Here is an 11221-nt window from a genome sequence, read left to right as displayed (position 1 = left end):
CAAACATTGAAGCTTATTGTGATGAAGTTGGGATCAAGCATGAAGTCTCGCAACTTATACTCCTCAACAAAATGGTGTAGTTGAGAGGAAGAACCGGACTTTGATCACTCTTGCAAGAACAATGCTAGATGAGTACAACACCCCCGAAGCTCTATGGGCGGAAGCAATCAACACCGCATGCTATGCATCAAACCGCCTATTCCTTCAAAAGTTCCTTGGCAAGACACCTTATGAGTTGCTCAATGGGAAGAAGCCGGATGTCTCCTTCTTTAGGGTGTTTGGTTGCAAATGCTACATCTACAAGAAGCGGCAACACCTAGGGAAGTTCCAAAGACGTTGTGATATTGGTTTTCTTGTTGGTTACTCATCGAAGTCCAAAGCATATAGAGTATTTAATCATGCCACCAGCTTGGTTGAAGAAACATATGATGTGGAATTTGATGAATCTAACGGCTCTCAAGGAGCACATGAGAATCTTGATGATGTAGGGGATGAACCATTGAGGGAGACCATGAAGAATATTCCGGTGGGAGACATCAAGCCAAAAGATGATGAAGATGATGTACAAGTCATTAACCAACCCTCTTCATCAAGTGTGCCACAAGATGGTGAAAAAATGGAAGAGTAGAAAATGAAGATACTCATATCTCCCATGAGCAAATGGTGGTACAAGCACAAGATGTTGATGCTCCACAACCTCCTCCTCAAGTGGTCAATAGAAGAAATACACCTCTCCTACAAGATCATCCACAAGATCTCATCATAGGGAGTCTATCAAAGGGAGTAATGACTCGATCTCAAAAACTTACTTCATTTATTGCTCATCACTCTTTTGTCTCTTGCTATGAGCATACCAAGGTAGAAGAAGCTCTTAAAGATCCGGATTGGATCAATGCCATGCATGAAGAGTTGAACAACTTCACTCGCAATGAAGTTTGGACTCTTGAAGCGCGACCAAAAGGTGCAAGAGTCATTGGAACAAAGTGGGTGTTCCGCAACAAGCAAGATGATCAAGGTGTTGTTGTGAGGAACAAAGCAAGACTAGTTGCAAAGGGGTTCTCTCAAGTTGAAGGTTTAGATTTTGGAGAGACCTTTGCACCGGTTGCAAGATTAGAAGCCATCCGTATCCTTCTTGCATATTCATCACATCATGAAATGAAACTATATCAAATGGATGTGAAAAGTGCATTTTTAAATGGCTTTATTAATAAACTAGTCTATGTTGATCAACCTCCCGGGTTTGAAGACCCTAGATATCCTAATCATGTTTATAGGTTGTTAAAGGCATTATATGGGCTTAAGCAAGCCCCAAGAGCTTGGTATGAGCGCCTTTGGGACTTCCTCATTAAGAAGGGCTTTACCATTGGGAAGGTCGACACCACACTATTCACCAAGAAGCTTGATGGGCATATCTTCATTTGTCAAGTATATGTTGATGATATCATCTTTGGATCATCAAATGAAGACTCATGCAAAGAATTTGGTGAATTGATGTCGAAGGAGTTCAAGATGTCCATGATTGGTGAGCTTACATTCTTTCTTGATTTTCAAGTCAAGCAAATGAAAGAAGGCATCTTCATCTCTCAAGAGAAATACACAAAAGATCTTCTCAAGAGATTCAAGATGGATGAATATAAGCCAATCAAGACACCAATGCCTACCAATGGACATCTCGACCTAGATGAGGGAGGTAACCCAGTTGATCAAACTCTCTACCGTTCTATGATTGGTAGCTTGTTATATTTAACCGCATCTAGGCCCAGCATCATGTTTAGTGTGTGTATGTGTGCTAGATTTCAAGCTAGTCCTAAGGAAACACATTTAATTGCCATAAAAAGAATCCTTAGGTATCTTAAGCACACACCAAGCATTGGCCTTTGGTATCCCAAAGGAGCTATATTTGAATTAATTGGCTATTTCGATTCGGATTACGCCGGATGCAAAGTTGATAGAAAAAGCACATCCAGAGGGTGCCATTTGCTTGGTAGATCACTTGTGTCTTTGTCCTCTAAGAAACAAAATACTATGGCTTTGTCCACCGCTGAAGCAGAATATATTGCCGTAGGTGCTTGTTGTGCACAAATATTATACATGAAACAAACTTTGCTAGACTATGGTGTAGTTCTAGAAAGAGTACCTCTTTTGTGCGACAATGAAAGTGCGGTAAAACTTGCAAATAATCTGGTTCAACACTCTCACACCAAGCACATAGATATCCATCATCACTTTCTAAGAGATCATGTTGCTAAAAATGATATATCACTAGAAGGTGTAAGAACCGAAGATCAATTAGCGGATATCTTCACTAAACCACTAGATGAGGCTACATTTTGTAGATTGCGAAATGAGCTCAATGTGCTTGATTTTAGTAACTTCACTAAAAATTGAGCTTATGTTGTCTCTTGCATTCATTGTAATATACAACATGTTTAATTTTTGGCAATGCATATAGGGCTTGTCTAACATGGTTAAGATAACCGCCAAAAAGTGTGTGAAGAAGCTTAACCTTGGATCAAACTTGACAAGAAACTAGATTTACTTACATAGTATTGCATATACATGGATGTTGTTTTGTCATTTTGTTCCATTTGCCCGCTTATTGCCTATTTTCTTAAAAAGAATTATAGCCTAGGGCAAAATATTTTGAAAAATATGAGGGTTTAAGAGAGGTCACTCACATCAGTCCCAGTTGGTGTTTATTTGGATCTTATTTGAGTTGGGACTTGATTGGGAACAGGCAGCGCAAAGGAACTTTGAAGTTTTGCTGGAAAAGGTGCATCGGACGCTGCATCGGACGCTGTTGTCCAGCGTCCGGTCAGTTCATAGGAGGTGAACTGCTGCTGAAGGAGTGACCGGACGTTGCGTTTGTGTGTCCGGTCAGGAAGGGTTCCAACGTCCAATCATTTGAAGGAAAAACAGGCTATACTGACCGGACCCTGCCTGCGTCTGGTCATGGACCACCGGACGCATCCGGTCGCGATTCTAGAGGAATTGGACCTCTCTGGAATCGACCGGACGCTGGGTGGTAGCGTCCGGTCGCTACCACCAGAGCGTCCGGTCAATGGAGAACGTGCGGTTTCTGAACTCTTTCCCTGTTTCCTTCTCCGTTATGCGTGGGATCTCCTTTTAACCGTCCATACTTTCGATATCAACCATATCCCGCAGTAGTGCCTAACCCTAATCGCCATAGCTGCGTGCCACCATCGTCCACCCCTGCTCCGTGCCCTCGCTAGCCGCGCACACCAGCGAGCCCCCTCGTGCGCTCAAGCTAGACCCGTGCGCCTCCCACGACTCAATGTCGTCATCGGCTCCCCTGCCACCGAGCGCCATCCAGCTGCCATGCCCTAGCTCTTCCTCCTCTTTGGAAAGGCCAAATCAGTGCTCTCAATTTCATTCGCCTATAACCTAGACCAAATTGCAAGCACTAATTTCAAATCATCCAGGGCAGTCAATCCATTCACCGTTCTTTGCAACCCTAGATCTAGCCAGGTCCGAGGTTTCCCCCGCGTGACGTCTCTTCCTTTTCTAGATCGCTGATCATCAGGTAGCTTGCCCATCGTCTCAATTTTGCACCTACATTGCTTGCTTCCTAGGTCTTTCACATCTATTAGATATATTGTATTTATTCATATATCCATCTATTCTATCGTGCAGCGAGTCGGTGCCGTTGAGGTTCTTATGGCAGTTGGCAATCAACTTGGAGCCAAGCTCATGAGTAAGGATCGAGGCCAAGCCTCAGGAGTGTCAGTTTGACAGTTGATCTTCATCAGCAGCAGTTTATTCTCTTGTCAGATCAGATGGCTCGCACTAAGAACGTTGGTGGTGGCCCAGGTGATGATGACCGGAGGCCCCCGCCTCGTAAGCCTATAGGACCAAAAGGCAAAGCAACAAAGTAGGTGACATCCAAGAAGCACAAGTACCCCGACGCAGAGACAGCGAGAGCAGCTGTAGTCACTGAGGCCGCAGAGCATGCTGAGAGAGGTGGTGCCCACAATGGAGTTGTCATAGCAGATCAGCTGCCACCAGATGCGTAGGGCAGACTAAGGGAGATTGAGCGACTTCATGGTAGTCCACCTGGGACTGTCATGATGGCAGGTCATCGTCTAGCTATTGAGGAGCCTCAGCATCAGGGGGAGTCCTAGCAGAAGCCACAGCAACAGCCCTCACCAGCAAAGCCCCAGCCAGCTCAGGACACTCAAGAGGGCCAGCAGGCCGAGGAGACCGAGCCGGCACCCCAGCTATGCTGCTCTGGTCGTACCAGTGCTATAGTTCCACCAAGGCTAGCTACATAGCATAGGGGTTCACACCCACCGCCTAGACCATAGGGTCTGCCTCCAGTGGTACACCTCGACTTGAGGGCCACCATAGCCAGACAAGTTCGCCAGTTGAGGTTTGTTGAGTTCGATGTATGGTTTCCTCCGAGGAGGGATGAGAGAGAAGTAGAGGGGTTCTACATGCTGCTCCAGGAGGATTTCTATAATACCTATCTCAACAGTGGGGTAGTGTTCAGATCTCAGAGAGTCTGCAGTTTAGAGTCTATTATGGCAGCAGCTGGAGAGCACATTCGCCCTACTTGTCATATTTGCCGGGGCTCAGAGATCTAATTGGCCGGACAGGAGTATATGTACCATCTTGGGTTCGGCAGTTTTATGCTTCACTCTACGTTGATCCGCATCACAACTTCATTCACTTTGCATTCAACGGCAGAGATTACAGGGTGATGAGTTTCAGGGTCCGGGAGATACTGAGACTACAGGATCAGCCTATCAAATTGCATGAGGTATGTTATGGATAGCAGGAGCCTCCTAGGCGTCCTCATGGAGGGTTGGTGCCCCCTATAGATCTGGTGCGACATTGCTTCAAGGAGCCCTTTGGTGAGGGGTCGAGCAGGAACCCTAGTGACCTGACTCCTATAGCTCGTGTGCTAGAGGCCATTATCAGGAGGACACTACTTCCCAGGTTGGGATACAGAGAGGGTCTAACTCACCTACAGCTCTGGCTCCTTAATGCTCTGATGCAGCAGACCGTGTTTGACATTTGGGACCTCCTTCTATCAGAGATGGAGGATACTATTGCTAAGGGCTTCAAAGGTCACAGACAGCTTCCTTATGCACATTAGGTCATCTTCTTGATGCTCAAGTGTGTGCAGGTCAGGACTCTTGAGATGGTTGCAGAGTACAAGGCTGCCACCACAGAATTTCCCACATATAATATAGCACAGAGGATCAGGCACAGCACTCCACAGGCACCCGTTCAGCCCAATCATCATCTAGATGTTCCAAAGTCAGCAGCATAGCAGGACGAGATCATTAGAGGCATAGCCGCTATAGAGGAGGAGCAGCTTGAGGCACAGCAGGGGATGACCGAGTCCAGTGATAGTTCTGATGATGACTATCTGCCGATTCCTCAGATGCCTCCACGCAGACATAATGCAGATGCCGGTAGTTCCATCTCAGCTCCACCAGCACCGTAGATGGACCCCGCATTGATTGCCATTCTTGAGCGGATGTAGCAGGATCAGGCACGACAGGCACAGGAGACTGCTGCCAACTTTGCATAGTTCCAGGCTCGTCAGGATGAGTTCTAGAGGCAGCAGCAGCTCCTCCAGCAGCAGCAGCAGATACTCATGTAGCAGCAGCAGCTTATGGGCTTTATGTAGCATGTAGTGATAGCACTTGGGGCCCTACTGCCATAGCCTTCGCCCCAGCTTGCTCAGCCTGCCTCCACCACGATGACTCCAGCTGTACAGCCCAGTGGGCTTTAGAGTCAGGAACTGCCTCCAGCTCCATTTGCATCACCCACGGTTCAGGTGTCCTAGTGGTTGTCCTCACAGGTGGTTGCCCCGCAGTTCACTCCATATCACACGGGCTTCTCACCGAAGCAGTCACCCTCGCTATTTGTGCCTAACACGTCAGTCTCTAGGAGTCTTGGAGCATCCTTCAGCGAGTTGACCGGCATGCCTACACCGCCTCATATGCATACCACCGGTCATTCTACAGCAGCCCCAGTCATAGTGACTACTTAGAGGCTCCCCTCGTCTGTCGCCTCTTCAGATCCTACGATAGACGTACTAGCAGCTTCACAGGCAGCACCTGCCCTAGCTCAGACCCAGACCGCTTCAGTGACACTTCCTGCTATAGAGGGTCAATTAGTACAGAGCTTAGGGTTAGATGATGATGGCGCCTAGTTCTAGCTTGCTCCTCATACCTCAGCGCCCGGCTCATCCACTGCAGCCCCACCGACCGACCCTTAGGTTTTGGTGTTTGACGCCAAAGGAGGAGAGGGTTCGAGTATGTAGACTCAGGGGGAGCGACTTTCAGGGGGAGCTAGTTATCTAGTATTAGCTTATTATATACATTTAGAGTTTTATCTGTGTGATACACTATTACTATTATGCATTCGTGTGTTACTTTCATGCATACTATTATATCTATGTGATAGTGCTATCTACATGATTGTGATATATGACATGTGTGCTCGCTACTTTACATCATTTATATGTCATATCACTTGTGTTATGCTCATTTGCCTTTGCTTCCGCATTTATACTCCGATGCAAATGAGCTTTGTTACTCGTACTCATGCATTAATTCATATCCTTTGAGTACATTGTGTTGGCTTGGGTCATATAAGCTTGACTAACACTTTTGTTCTTATCGACAAAAGCTTATATGAACCAAGCCCGTCAAAAACCTCACTCTTTCACATACTCGAGGTGGTATTGTCATCAATCACCAAAAATGGGGAGATTGAAAGCATCTAGGCCCCTAGTTGGGTTTCAGTGATTAATGACAATACAAGATTACTATAACTAACGTGTGTTTTGCAGATGCAATTAAGTTAGGTCATGGTAATGGAGATCGATTGGGCAATCAAAGTTGTCATGCCCCTACAATGAAAATCGTTTCGGTTTTCAAAGGATGGACGACAAGGTTAAGGATGACTAGTTCTAAGTGTCGATTGGAGATGGAGAGACACTTAGAGTAGTTTAGGACTTTGTTTTTCCTTTGGTCATACTATTAAGGGAGGTATGAACGGGTAGCTTGACCTAGTTGAGTCTAGTGAGTTAGGTGTGGTGCACACTTGTTAAAACTAGCTCTAGGTAGCTCCTACGAATGCCTAAGATCCATTGGAGCAAACTTCATTCACATATGATTGAGAGTTGGAAGTGAATAGAGGGTCAAATGCTGATCGGACGCTGGCCCCGGTGCGACCGAACGCTGGCCGCAGGGTCTGGTCAGTTCATTTGATCAATAGACTACGTTCGGTGCGACTGGACGCTGGAGAGGTCAAGTGACCGGACGCTGAAAGGCAGCATCCGGTCGACTCCAGTAAGGTTCCAAAGAAGGGAATCTGTGACCAGACGCGTCCGGTCAGTACTGACCGGACCCTAGGGGTTCAGCGTCCGGTTGAGTACAGTAAGGTTCCAATAAGGGTTTAATGCGACTGGACGCGTCCGGTCACCCCGCAGAAGCTCATAACGATTCGTTTTTTAGGCTGCCTTATAAATAGAAGCTCCACTCGTGTGTGGAGTTACTTTTGCTCATTCCAACAGCTAAGAAACACGTTTGTGAGTGCCAAGAAGAGCAAGGTCCTAGTGAGGTGATTGAGATTTGAGAATCCAAGAGAGTAGCCTCATTAGTGAATCAAGAGTAGCAAAGTGTGCATCCATCTTCTCATTAGGCTTCGCGTGGTCAAGTGAGAGTTCATGCTTGTTACTCTTGGTGATCGCCATCACCTAGATAGCTTGGTGGTGGTTGGGAGCTTGGTGATCACCCGGCGGAGCTTGTGGGTGACCCAACTCAAGTTGTGAGCGGCTTTGGGTGATTCGCCGCGATGGAGTGTCGAAGAATCAACCCGTAGAGAGCACTTGATCCTTGCGCGGATCAAGGAGGAGCTACACCCTTGCGCGGGTGCTCCAATGAGGACTAGTGGGGAGTGGCGACTCTTCGATACCTCAGCAAAACATCGCCGCGTTCCTCTCTCTCTCTATTTACTTTGAGCATTTACTTTAAGTATTTACTTTGAGCAATTCAATACTTGTTTTTATATTCATAGAATTGCCATGCTAGAGTAAGTTTGGAACATAGGTTGCAAGTCCTTTGTGCGTTAGTTTGATAGAAATACTTTTCTAGGCACAAGGGGTTAATTGGGCTATCCATAGGATTTGATTATTGCAAGAAAATTTAGAATTAGCCCAATTCACCCCCCCCCCTCTTGGGCATCTTGATCCTTTCACAAGCATCACTACATATTACTAGTCCTGGGGGGTCTCCTATGACACTATGCAAATTCTCTAAGAACCACTTCCAGTTGTCCTTAGTCTCTGAGTGGAACACACCAAATGCAATATGGTACAGCCAGTTATGCCCATCAACACCTGTTGCTGAAGCCAACTGTCCAGTATACTTTCCATTCATAAAAGATGCATCTACTCCTACAAAGGGTCTACAACCAGCTAAGAATCCATCAATGCATGGCTTCAAAGCAACAAAAACCCTCTTGAACCTATTCTTCTTACCAATCTTCTCCAACTCTATTTGTAGTCTACTTCCAGGTGAACTTATTTCTAGCTGTGCAGCCCAATTGAAAAGAAGTTGAAAGCTTTCCTCATACTTACCATGTATCTAATCCAAGGCTACCTTCAAACCAGACCACACTTTTGAGTACTTCAACTTTATTCCAAAGTCACCCTCCAATTTTTTCTTTGCCTCCTTTGCTCCCTTTGTTGGGTTATTCTTAACCCAATCTCCAATCCTATCTACACACCAGCCCTGACTGGCCATTTTCCCTTCTCTTAGCTTGGCGGTAGGACAATTGTGGGCAGCAGGAAGCTTTTTGATCTACAATAGCATAGGGTAAAAGAAAATGTTAATAGACAATAATACATGTTAACAGAGACAATGATACATCATAAATTAGAAAAGAAATGTACATGTACAGTCTTCTTATAAAAAATGGTGGAAGCATGTATGCGCCAAGGGCATCCCTCAGCAGCACACTTTGCTACGAACCTTTGCTTGTCACTTTTGTAACCAGGAGCAAGCTCAAACCCAGTCTTCACAGCATAATGTCTTAATGCTTTCCTGAATGAAATGATATCAGGAAACAGCTCCCCCTTCACAATCTTTGGGTTCTCAGGGTCATGCAATACCCTAATCTCCAGAGGATCATCATCATCCACCTCTGCCTCAACATGGACAAAGTCATTAGATGGATCAGCAGTACCATGAGTGTTAGCATTGTTAAATGGTTGTGGCTGGGCAAACTCAGTAGGTGGCGCTTCATCATACATGTCCTCATCATCAACTCCCACGTATTCTTCATCATTATCAAAGATATCTGGCTCTCTGGCTGCCTCTCTATCTGGCTCTCTAGCTGCCTCTCTATCTGGCTCTAACTCATCAGCCACCTCTGGATTCTCAGGAGAAGCACATGGCAAGGTTGTTGGCTCAGTACCACCACTACTGGGTTGTTTAGGCATGTTAGCATCATGAGTGCCTAATTCTGCTGCATCATCTGGAGGAACCACACAGATAGGCTGCAGTGCATCAAACTCAGGTTCCACACAAATTGTACTATCAAATACACCTACTATAACCTGGCAGCTCATCTCCTCCTTATGCATTTCAAACAAATCAACCATTTGTATCTCATCAACTAGTCTGACATCCTCATTCAATCTTTTGTCAAAGAACCAAACAGTGGGTGTCTGGTTAGTGCAAAGATTCATTTCAGTTGACAGATGTTTCAACAGCAAGTCTAGTGTCAGTGACCCATACTCCACATCCCACTTAAACACTGGGCCTTTTGTGTATGATTTCCTACCAGTCGAGTCTTTAGAAGCAAAAGCTTCGACTTTAACCTCTAGCATAAACATCCCACCCCTAAGAAGCAGTAATTTCATCCCCAAATCAAATGCACAAATCATCAGAATACCCCCAAATCAAACATCCCACCTCTAGCGCAAACATGGAGACGAAGGATGCAGAAAGGGTACCTGCTGCCGCTGTCCTCCATCACCGCCGGAGTAGTGGACGTGCACGGAGGCCCTACGACTGAGCTCCCCGCCACCAGGGTGCCTCCATCACCTCCAGTGGACGCCGTTAGGGTTTGTCTCCGTCGCCACCACCTCCAATCGCCGCCGTCAACCACTCCTCGATTCGCCGCCACCGCTCACGCCTGGTTCGCCGCGGAAAGCGATGGGGTTAGGGTTTGGTCGGAGGGATGAGGGGAGAAGAAGGGACGGTGGCGCGGGCGTGCGGCACAGAAGGGGGAAGAAGGCGAGAGAGGAACGGGGGCGACTGAGAAGAACCCTAACGGTGGCGCGGGCGTACCCTACCTTACCCTCTGGTACAGGGGCATTACGGCCCAATACCCAAATACGGCGCCTGCAGGTGGGCCCGTCTACGCTCCAGCCGTAGCAAAGGGCAAGAGAGAGGGAGAACCAGAATTGTAATGGCAAATTTCCAATAAGACGAAAAGTAATGGCGTTCTTCAAAACTTGAAAATTTATAATGGCAAGAAACCAAATAACCCCTTTTCTTACCGCATTTACATTCCAAATGTGCTCTACTAGCGTGGCCTACCTTTTCTGGAGTAGCTTAGGCTAGTCAATATAATTGGCTCTAATTTGATAAACTGAGTTTGGGTAGATAGATAACACTAGATAAACTTAAATGCACATTAGTTGTAATGAGAATTCAAGTAGAGTCCAAGGTTAAATTTTTAGCAATCCAACTCACCTCTCCTCCTTTTGGATGCGCACTCGAGTTACCTACAGGTGGAATGAAGTCCCGCGGTAGTCTGGCTATGAATTTTCCAAGCTATCCGATTGGAAGATATTTATAGGTGTATGATTCAATGTCATAATCTTTGAAAGGATAATAATTCAACGAAGTGAGTGTAGCTAAGTTGGTTGGATTTCTTGTAGTGAAATCTGACTATTTGGGTTAAAGTTATCAACTTGACACATGACACATAATTGTTTGGGTTAAAGTTGGTTCGATCTCCTTGGCCAGGCACCACAGGCGCGTGTCCTTCTCCGGCATCCACGCGCGCGGCAGGCTGAGGTGGACCAAGATTGTCGTCGCCCTTCGCGCGTTGGGGCGGAGCATGCAGACTCCTCCATCTCCACGAGATCGAGACCGCGACCGCCGTACGTCACCGGATCCGCATGAACAGAGCCGCTCTTCTCCTAGATCCTGGCTGAGTGGATCGG

Source organism: Miscanthus floridulus, chromosome 7, assembly GCF_019320115.1.
Source record: "Miscanthus floridulus cultivar M001 chromosome 7, ASM1932011v1, whole genome shotgun sequence".
NCBI lineage: Eukaryota > Viridiplantae > Streptophyta > Magnoliopsida > Poales > Poaceae > Miscanthus > Miscanthus floridulus.
Note: the sequence above shows the minus strand (reverse complement) of the source record.